Raw genomic sequence first — 10114 nt, forward strand, 5'->3', positions numbered from 1 at the left:
AAAGCCTTAAGGACTCTGCTGTGTTAGTTCTTTTTATTTTTTCTTTCAGATTAATTTATTTATTGTGTATACAGTGCTCTGCCCACAGGCCAGAATAAGGCACCAATCACATTACAGATGGTTGTGAGCCACAATGCTGTGGCTGGTGATTGAACTCAGGACCTCTGGAAGAGCAGCCAGTGATCTTAACATCTGAGCCATCTCTCCCATCCTGCTGTGTTAGTTCTTTAACCCTGTGTGTCCATTAGTATTCGCCCAGCAGAGGACGGCTACTGTTGCTTTTCACAAACAGCTCATGGTGGAATGAAGGGGAGTCTCTGTCTTGGATCCACCTCGGTACTGTGCAGAACCTGAGGAGCTGGATCTTGAGTGTAGGATCTATGTCTGTGTGACTCCTGATGCAGTCATACCGTGTCTAGTGTGTTTCTGTTTTCAGGAGTGAGTGAGTGATTTCCTCTTCTTTTTCAAGTATATTCAGATCTTTATTACCTACTTTTGATTAAATCCTTTTCCATTTGAGGTATCACATTTCCCATCATGTATTCCCCTATGATTGAAGCCTACACACCCACACTCTACCACACTTGCACACTCAAAAAAATACATAATTTTGAAGGGTTAAATATATAATCTAACCTTGAATTCTGCCCTAAGGTCATGTTGATAGGGTCTATCTTTCCATCCACACGCTAAGATGTGTTTGTTTCCTGATAATATATAATTCAGGATTTTTAGTCTATCCCTAGATGATAGAAATTTTCCACCAAACTTCATGATGAAATTATCAGGGCCCTGTACTGTTCTAAAGAATCCATCAGGCCTGGCTGCCCTGACTGAGAAATCTTTATAGAGAGCTGTGTGAGAAAAAGAAGGGAGTTCAAATTGAGTCCAACATTTTCTTAGTTGAAATATCACATTGGTCTGCCTCTAAGGACTTGTGTATCTGTGTCTTTTAATACTAGCCAATTACATCCCTCTGATGTTTAAGCTTTCTCTTTCCAGGCCTCCAGCACTTACTATGGTCTTATCCTTCTGGAATAGTCCAGTGGCTCCCGTGTCATGCACAGGCTTCTGACTAGACCAGCTGGGCTCGTCTTCTATGACAGAAATTAGCAGTTAACTGGGAAACAAGAGAGGGCTGTGAGCACAATGCCATTTTACTGCCCCCCAAAACAGCTGCCCACAGAGCTCAAGGAGATGTCACACTAGGAGAACACAGTGTAAACTTCAGTCCAGAGAACACCTTAGGATATCAGTTTTCCATCCTTACATATCTAACAGACACGGGACAGTCAGGTTCTCGAAAGTTCTAGGACAGATCATTTCTAGCCCAGTATTGATGAATTCCTCTCTGGGCAGCCCTCCTGTGAAGATGGGCAGTGTGTTCATTCTTATTCTACATCAGCCCTCTCCCATCCTCTGATACAGGTCTCCACTTAGCTCACACTCTGACATAAGAAAGCTCAGTTCCATCAGTTACATTCCCTCTGTGGCTCTCTTAGTACACAGCTATTGCAAAGACATTTAGGACTTGAAATAGTTGCTTGAGGGTTGGGACTTCTCACCTTTGACCAGCAGCTGCTGAGTGTTACTGGTCATTGACCACCCCTGTGATTTTCTTCTTGCAAGAATTGGAACATCTCAAAACATTCTGTGACTAAGGTGTTGGTGTTAGTTCGGGGTGTGAGAACACTCATGATGTGTTCTCCTTTCTTGGATGGAATGAAGCTTACAAGACTGCACAGTAGCCAACACTGGAGGGTCATGGTCCCTTCCAGGTCACCAATTGTCTGTCCATGGCTGACAGGCATAGATTACCTTAGAGTTGTAGAAAGAGACAGCATCACCCGGGGATGGAGTGTGATACTGACTCCTGAGAACAGGACCCTTTCTCTCATGGGGGCAAAATGGTGATGGGACCACTGACTGTCCTTTCCTTCGTGAGCTACAGGTATCACCCTCCTGGAGGTGACAGTACTTCCTTGATGGAAACACTGATATAGACCTGTGCAATAATCTCTCATGGGAAGAATTGTTTACCTTGTCTTCCCCCCAAACACTGAATATCCTGCTCTATGCCTGTGAGCTCCAGAGTGCCCAGACACCAGAGGTTCATGGATTCCGCACAGGGTGTCAGAGTGTGTGTGGCGCAGGTAGAATGATTTGCTTGCGGTATTGTCTGTCTTGAAATCAGAGGCTGAGTCGTAGGACATTCTCCAATCACACTCTCTATCTCAAGTTTCCTCAGAACCACCCTTCTATACAACTTCCATGTGAGGTTTGCTCTCACACAGCATTTCATCACAGTGCAAAAACTGTATCAAGGACTGAAGAGTTGCCTCAAAGTTTAAGAGCTTTGGCTGCTCTTCCAGAGGATAGTGTTTTGTTTCCAATACCCACGTAATGGATCATCCATAACAACAATTCCAGGAGACCAGATGCCCAAGCCTGACCTCTACAGATACCAGGGTAGACATTCATTGAGGTAATACACCAATATACATAATATGAAACAAATTGTTTTTAAAAAATCTTCTCAAGCATATCCCTAACAGATATGCCCATCTCATTTTTCCTTATTCAATTTTAGACCCAGACAAATTATTAACCAAATTGACCCATCACAAGTGGCCTCTATATTTTCATGACAATTTTCAAATTTTGATTTTTAATTATTGGTGCCTCAATGAAAGCTTTCTCTGAAGGTATCATGGTTAATAGGAAAGAGTCAAATAACAAATATGTTCAGCAAAAATTTCGCAGTTTTATTGGGCAACAAGAAATGGTTTAATAAATCACAGCAGCATGTCATATCACACTGGCTCTAAGTTGTATCAACCACATTAGCTTCCTAAGTAACAGCTGTCACATAAGAAGCCATCCTCCCAATAGTGGGCCCTGAGTTCCCTTCTGGAATGAGACAAAATACTTGGCTAGGGACCCAAGAAAACAGAAGATATAATGTGCCCTTAGTATATTATTAAAATGATGTAAGTTTAGCAAATACACAGGGCTTTCTGTGCAATTATGTAAGGCCAATGTGATCTAAAATAATACCCTAAAATGTATCTGTTTCAAGGGGCACAGTCCAGGCCTCACAACAGCTGAGAATTAGGCATTAAGCTGTCCATTCTGAGCAATGTTTATAGTCTCACTGTCTTTGGGATTTTATTGCAATTTGGGAGGCAGGAGCCATGTTGGTTCTATTCCTTGAGTGTAAGGAAAAGTCTCTACACACACACATGTATATCTCCATGAGGGTCAGTGAGGGCTGAGCCTCTTTCCTGAAGCAGTTGAGCTGTCCTGATCCTGGGTCTCCCAATGAAACATTGAGATTATCTTTATGTCATTGGTGTGCCATGTGAAGGTGAAATTTCCTGAAGAAAGATTTTTACAACATATTTTGCTATTTTTAGTTTTTCATCCTTAAAAACAATCTCCAGAGATTCTAATGTCCTACAGGGTAGTGCATGTAAAATGGACAATGACAACCAGGGAAGAATTTTCAATGAAATGTATAGATTGAGAATTAGAGAGGATTGTGTACCATTGGATTTCAAGAAGCCTCATGATTTAAGACACAGGGGAAGAACTACACTCAAGTGAGGTAAGGTGTCAACAGTATCAGTCCAGGAGGTTGTCAGTTGAGGAATGACAATGGTGAATTTTATTTTTCTACTGATGAAACTAACTTTATATCACTGCCAACAACACTCCAGTTTCCCTTCATACAATTTTCATGAAATTATTTTTCTTTTTTTTTCAACATTTTTTTAATTAGAAACAGGATTGTTTTACATGACAACCCCAGTTCCCTTCTCCAACCCGTCCTCCCCTACCACCCCCCCCACTAAAACCTTATCTGTCACATATCTTTTCTGCTCCCCCTGGATGGTGAGGCCTTCCATAGCGTGTCATCAGAGTCTATTGTATCCTTTGGGATAGGGCCACCCCTGTGTGTCTTGGCTCAGGGAGTATTCCTCTATATGGACTGGGCTCCCAAAGTCCACACCTATGCTAGGGATAAATACTGGGCTTCTACAGGAGGTCCCATAGATTTCTGAGGTTTCCTCACAGAAACCCATGTTCCTTGGGTCTGGATCAGTCCCATGCTGGTATTCCAGCTATCAGACTGGGGAGCAAGAGTTCCCGGATGTTCAGGTCAACTGTTTCTGTGTGTTTCACCAGTGTGGTCTGGACCTCTGAGCTCTTCACTGGACCTTCTCTGCATCTGGGTTCCAGTTCAGATCGGTGATTAGTTATGGGTGTCTGCTTCTACTTCCACAAGCTGCTGGATTAAAGCATATAAGTCAGTCATCAATCTCATACTCAGGGGAGGGCATTTAAGGTAGCCTCTCTTCCGTTGCTGAGATAGATAGCTGGTGTCATCTTTGTAGATCTCCAGACATTTCCCTAGTGCCTGATTTCTCTGTAAACCAAAAATGTCTCCCTCTATTATGATATCTCCATTCTTGTTATCGTGTATTCTTCCCCTGACTCATATTTTCTGCTCCCTCATGTCCTCAGCATCCCTCTTCTTCTCCCCTTCTCATTCTCCTAGCTCCCTCCCCCCTCTTCCCATGCTCCCAATTTGCTCAGCAGATCTTGAACCTCTCCCTTTCTCCAGGGGACCATGTATGTCTCTCTTAGGGACCTCCTTGTTTATTAGCTTCTTTGGCAGTGTGGATTATAGGCTGGAATCCTTACTCTATGTCTAAAATCCACATATGAGTGAGTACATACCATGTATGTCTTTTTGTGATTGGGTTACCTCGCTCAGAATGGTTTCTTCTAGATCCATCCATTTTCCTGCAAATTTAAAGATTCCATTGTTTTTTTTTTCCTCTGAGTAGTACTCCATTGTGTAAATGTACCACATTTTCTCTATCCATTCTTCAGTTGAGGGGCATCTAGGCTGCTTCCAGTTTCTGGCTATTACAAATAGTGCTGCTATGAACATTGTTGAACAGATGTCCTTGTTGTATGAGTGTGCTTCTTTTGGGTATATGCCTAAGAGTGGAATTGCTGGATCTTGTGGTAGACTGATTCCCGTTTTTTTTGAGGAGTCGCTATACTGATTTCCAAAGTGGCTGTACAAGTTGGCACTCCCACCAGCAGTAGAGAAGTGTTCCCCTTTCTCCACATCCTCTCCAACATGAACTGTCATTGGTGTTTTTGATTTTATCCATTTGGACAGGAGTAAGATGGTATCTCAGAATTGTTTTGTTTTGCATTTCCCTGATGGCTAAGGATGTTGAGCACTTTCTTATGTGTCTTTCAGCCATTTTAGATCCTCTATTGAGAATTGTCTATTTAGTTCTGTACCCCACTTTTTAATTGGATTGTTTGGTGTTTTGGAGACTAGCTTCTTGAGTTCTTTGTATATTTTGGAGATCAGCCCTCTGTCAGATGTGGGGTTGGTGAATATCTTTTGCCAGTCTGTGGGCTGTCGTTTTGTCTTGCTGACTGTCTCCTTTGCCTTACAGAAGCTTCTCAGTGCCAGGATGTCCCATTTATCAATTGTTGATCTCAGTATCTGTGCTACTGGTGTAATGTTCAGGAAGCAGTCTCTTGTACCAATTAATTCAAGGGTATTTCCCACTTTGTCTTCTAATAGGTTCAGTGTAGCTGGATTTATGTTGAGATCTTTGATCCATTTTGACTTAAGTTTTGTGCAAGGCGATAGGCTTGGATCTATCTGTAGTCTTCTACATGTCTGCAACCAGTTATGCCAGCACCATTTGTTGAAGATGTTCTCTTTGTTCCATCGTATAAATTTGGATTGTTTGTCAAAAATCAGGTGTTCATCAATGTTCTGTCCAAATAAAAAGAAGTATAACTTATCTTTTATAATAACTGAAGAAAACTATAACCATAACTATCTGTCTTCAACTCTATCAAGGACCACAGAAGGATAATATATAAACTCTAAATTGACAGAGACATCTCACTAACTGGACAGTCCTGGGGAGCAAATGGATGACATCTCCTGGGTAAACTTGCTGAGAAGATAGAAGGTAGGGGGCGGGGGATGGGATCATGGGGTACCTGGATAGTCGAGTTGGGGCAGGATGGAGGAGGGAAATAATGAAAGAGATATCTTGATACAGGATTCCATTATTGTGTTATGGAGAAACATGATTCAGGGAAACTCCCAGGTACCCACCACAATGAACCCATCTAAGATTCCTAGCCAGCCATAGTTCAGAGGTTACCTGAACTGGCCCTCATGTGTAATCAGATTGGAACCTACCCTGAATGTCAACATAAACCTACAAATATTAATTGATGGAAGTAGATGCAGAGATCCATAGCTAAGCATTGGGCTGAGCTCTAGGTTTCCAGCTGAAGAGAGGGAGGAGGAATTATATGAGCAAAGGTATCAAGATCATGATGGGAAACCAACAGACACAGCTGACCTGAGCTTGTGGGAGCTCATGGACTCTGCACCAACAGCTAGGGAGCTGGCATAGCACTGACCCTCTGCATCTGGGTGGCAGTTGTATGACTTGGTCTGTTTGTGGGGCCCTTTTCAGTGGTGCCACGACCTGTCCTTGAAACATGAGCTGTCTCTTTGGAACCTCCTCACTATGGTGTGATGGCATTCACAGCCTTGGTGCAAGTGGGTGGAGCTTGTTCCTGCCTCAACCTAATATACCATATTTTCTTGACTCCAATGAGAGGCCTTCTGAGTGGAGATGGAGGAAGACTAGATGGGGTAGAAAGGAGATGGGGGAGGGATGGAGGGGGTTTGTGGTTGGTGTGCAAAATAAATAAAAATGTATTCAGAAGAGTGTTTGTTTATTATTGCACATGTTCAACATGTGACTACAAAGTGTCCCATTCTAACTTGTGCTGATATGAGAGGTGGAAATACAGTGTCCTGAGGCCAGGGACTCAGTGCTGTATCACTGTGACTTCTTCTGATGCAGGTGAAGACAAAGGCACCTGCTGACATGTTCACAATCAGAACCTATTCTGTACTGAGAGAATCCTTCAGTGATCTCATGGGCCTCAAATATACTCAGTGCACGAGAACTGGTTGCTCTTTCTCTCTCAGAACCTCTGCATGTGTGTCCTTCATTTCTTCAACCTCTCCACTGAGACAGAAGTTAGCTTTTTATGACAACTAGTCATCTTTCTGGTCTTGAAGATGCTTTTGTGAAGATACAGTCTGATGCTTTCACAGGGTTGTAAAGCAACAGAGCCACATTGAGATCATGACTACAGTTCAAGTACAGCCAAGACCTTTTACCCAGACCTGTCTTAAGTGCAAGAATTGCTCCTTCCTTCTAATAACCTTGCAGTGATCATAGTGATTAGTAACCACTGAGAGAATGTCCCGTTGACTAGTACCATGCCACACAGTGACTGGTTTCACCAACTGGTTCCTTCCTGAGACTGAAGAAACATATTTGCAAAGGTACCAATGATGGGTAAATTAGTGGTGAATTTCTACACATTATGGAGCTAAAGAGAAGGGGAAGTTAAGTCTCTCTGACAGTGGAAGTCAAGTGATACAGTGTTAGTCTGCATCGAAGATGGGTAGGTTCTAGTCCATATCAGAGGGGAAGACACTCTTAGAAGTGCTTTCTCATCAAGGAAGACCAGCAATGAATCTGAGAAGTGAAACTCTCACAGAGTGTTGTGACTCCATCTCACTCTTGCGCAATGCATATGATCTATGCTTTCCTCTTTAAATAAGGGAAATGATTAGACAAAGGAATAGTTGACTTGTTGATGCCTTAGGGAGTTAATTGTTATGACAAGTTGATGGTAGCAGGGACCTATTTGCACCAAATTGTGAAAATCTCCAATAATAATCTGAACCCAGGCAAAGTGTCCAGCAGTGTAGTAAGTTGTATATGAGTTTCCAGTGTGCCCCTAAAAAGGACATGAGCTCACTAATATATATCCATTTGGTGGGTCAACCTACGTACATTTCAGTGACAATGTCAGTGTTCAGAAGCTGCAGTAGTATTCTGGTTTCTGACTATCCAAGGAAATCAAGTGTGACAGGTATAGATATTTTAATGACAGACAGGTCAAATCTCTCTCTCTCTCTCTCTCTCTCTCTCTCTCTCTCTCTCTCTCTCTCTCTCTTGTGTGTAAAATGCATTTGGTGTTCTCAATATAATTTGCCTTGCGGGAAGAATGGGTTTGCTGGGGTAGAGATTTTCTCTGATGACTGTGAACATCAGGAAGGGCTTCTGTGGCACTGCTGGAATGGGATCCCTTAGGAAGGATTCAGCATGAATGAGGGTAGGGACAATTGTAGATTGACAGAAGATGGACTGATGGGTTTATAGGAATAGATGAAGTGGTGACAGGGCCTGAAGTGGTGCAGGATGTGGATGGATCAAAAGCATAGACAGATGTCTTGAGCATTCATTGAACTTGGGCTGTGATGATGTCAGGGGGCAGTGGCAAAACCATTTCGGGTTGGGATCGCATGAAGTTAGTATCAGAGTGAGAATGGAAGGATGGAGAAACTGAGGAAGGATGTCGAGTGTTGAGGTTGATTGGAGTATCAAACATGACCATCACTGATAGTGACAGAGAAGGTTTAGAAAGATTGATGCCAGCTCTGGGCGACTCACTGGGGAAGCTGACTTTCCTCCTTGCCTGGGTTTGTGGTTTTAATTGGTAGTTTCCATATTGTTCTGAGTTCTCCTCCTACTCCTGCCTCTTCTTCCATAACTCCTTAGTGTTTTTCTCCTGTTCTTTTTCTATCTGGACCACAGTTCCTGATATGACATTGCAGATCCTGTCTAAATGCCCTAGGCACTAATGCTCTGGGGAGCAAACTATCTAGCTACTATGTAAAGTGCAAGAATATCATTTGATAACTTTCGAACAGAAGCTGGTAATAATCTCCCTCTGTCACTCCTTGGAGTACGATGCGGGCAGTGATCTGTCTTCAGTGTTAGTTTCAGAATCACCCAGTGAAAGTGACATGAGAGCTTTAATATATAGATTCATATGAATCTAGTTAGTTTTTTGTCATTTTGACATAGACTAGAGTCACTTGGAAATTAGAAATCCCAACTGAGGAGGTGATTTGATCAGATTAGACTGTAGTCATGTCTGTGAGGCAGTCTCTTGATTAATGATTCTAAGAGAAATCAGAACCTGATGCTATCCCTTTGGAGGACAGCACATAGAAGCAAAGTTTTGCTCTGGACATGGTCACTTCCATTCCATGATCCCAGCTTGTAGCTTACATAGTTATAGTACGAGGGTCTATAATTTCACAGATACTGGGCACCTCTGTTGGATCCATCCGCTCCTTTCTCTTTTATTTCACTTGAGTGTTGCATTTTCCTCCTCCTCTGGCTTCATGCAGCAGGATCTGAAGTGTCAGAGAGTTTTGGTAATGGTTGAAGTTAGGATAACCATTTCCTTCCTGAGGCAGAGACATTAGATTCTGTTCATGCTTCTGCCAGCAACCTGATCCCTTTACCCTGATGCATGACTTAGTGTGAACCAGTGTTGTGCACTGAGTAGAAACGACCCTAGAGTGTCTGGGCAGGGTGGCGTCATGGGGCATCCCAGCTCCTGTGTCCTTTCCATTGGCTTCCACTGTAGTTCCTGTCATCATCAATTTCTGCATTCACTCTAGACATAGTGTTTCAGGACCAGGGCGTCTATCCTCTCTCCATGGACTGCCAGAGTCAGATGAATGTGTGCCAGGACCAAGTAACATTTCTATGAGAACAGAGTGAGCTGGTATACTGATGGTGTGGATAAGATTAGTCTCCTAAGGTCTGCTCTGCTTCTAGTCATGGCACATCCTTTTAAATCCAGCAATGTGGAGTCAGGGGAATGTGGATATCTGTGATCTGAGACCAGAAATCACAGACAGGGCTCTGTAGAGAAACCTTGTCTAAAAAAACCAGCAAAAACCCAAAACAAAACAAAACAAAAAAAACAAAGAAGACAAACTTAGTGGTTCTGCTCAGGTGGAGGGAGAAATTGAGTGCAGCCCACCCAAATATCTGGACACTCAGTTCTAGAGAATGGAACGTGTAATCTAAGCTATGCTTTAAGTCCATCATCTCCTAACTGTAAAGCAAGAAAAAGAAATTTAGATAAAAGAAAGTAGGGGCTAAAC

This window comes from Cricetulus griseus, chromosome 9, assembly GCF_003668045.3.
Source record: "Cricetulus griseus strain 17A/GY chromosome 9, alternate assembly CriGri-PICRH-1.0, whole genome shotgun sequence".
NCBI lineage: Eukaryota > Metazoa > Chordata > Mammalia > Rodentia > Cricetidae > Cricetulus > Cricetulus griseus.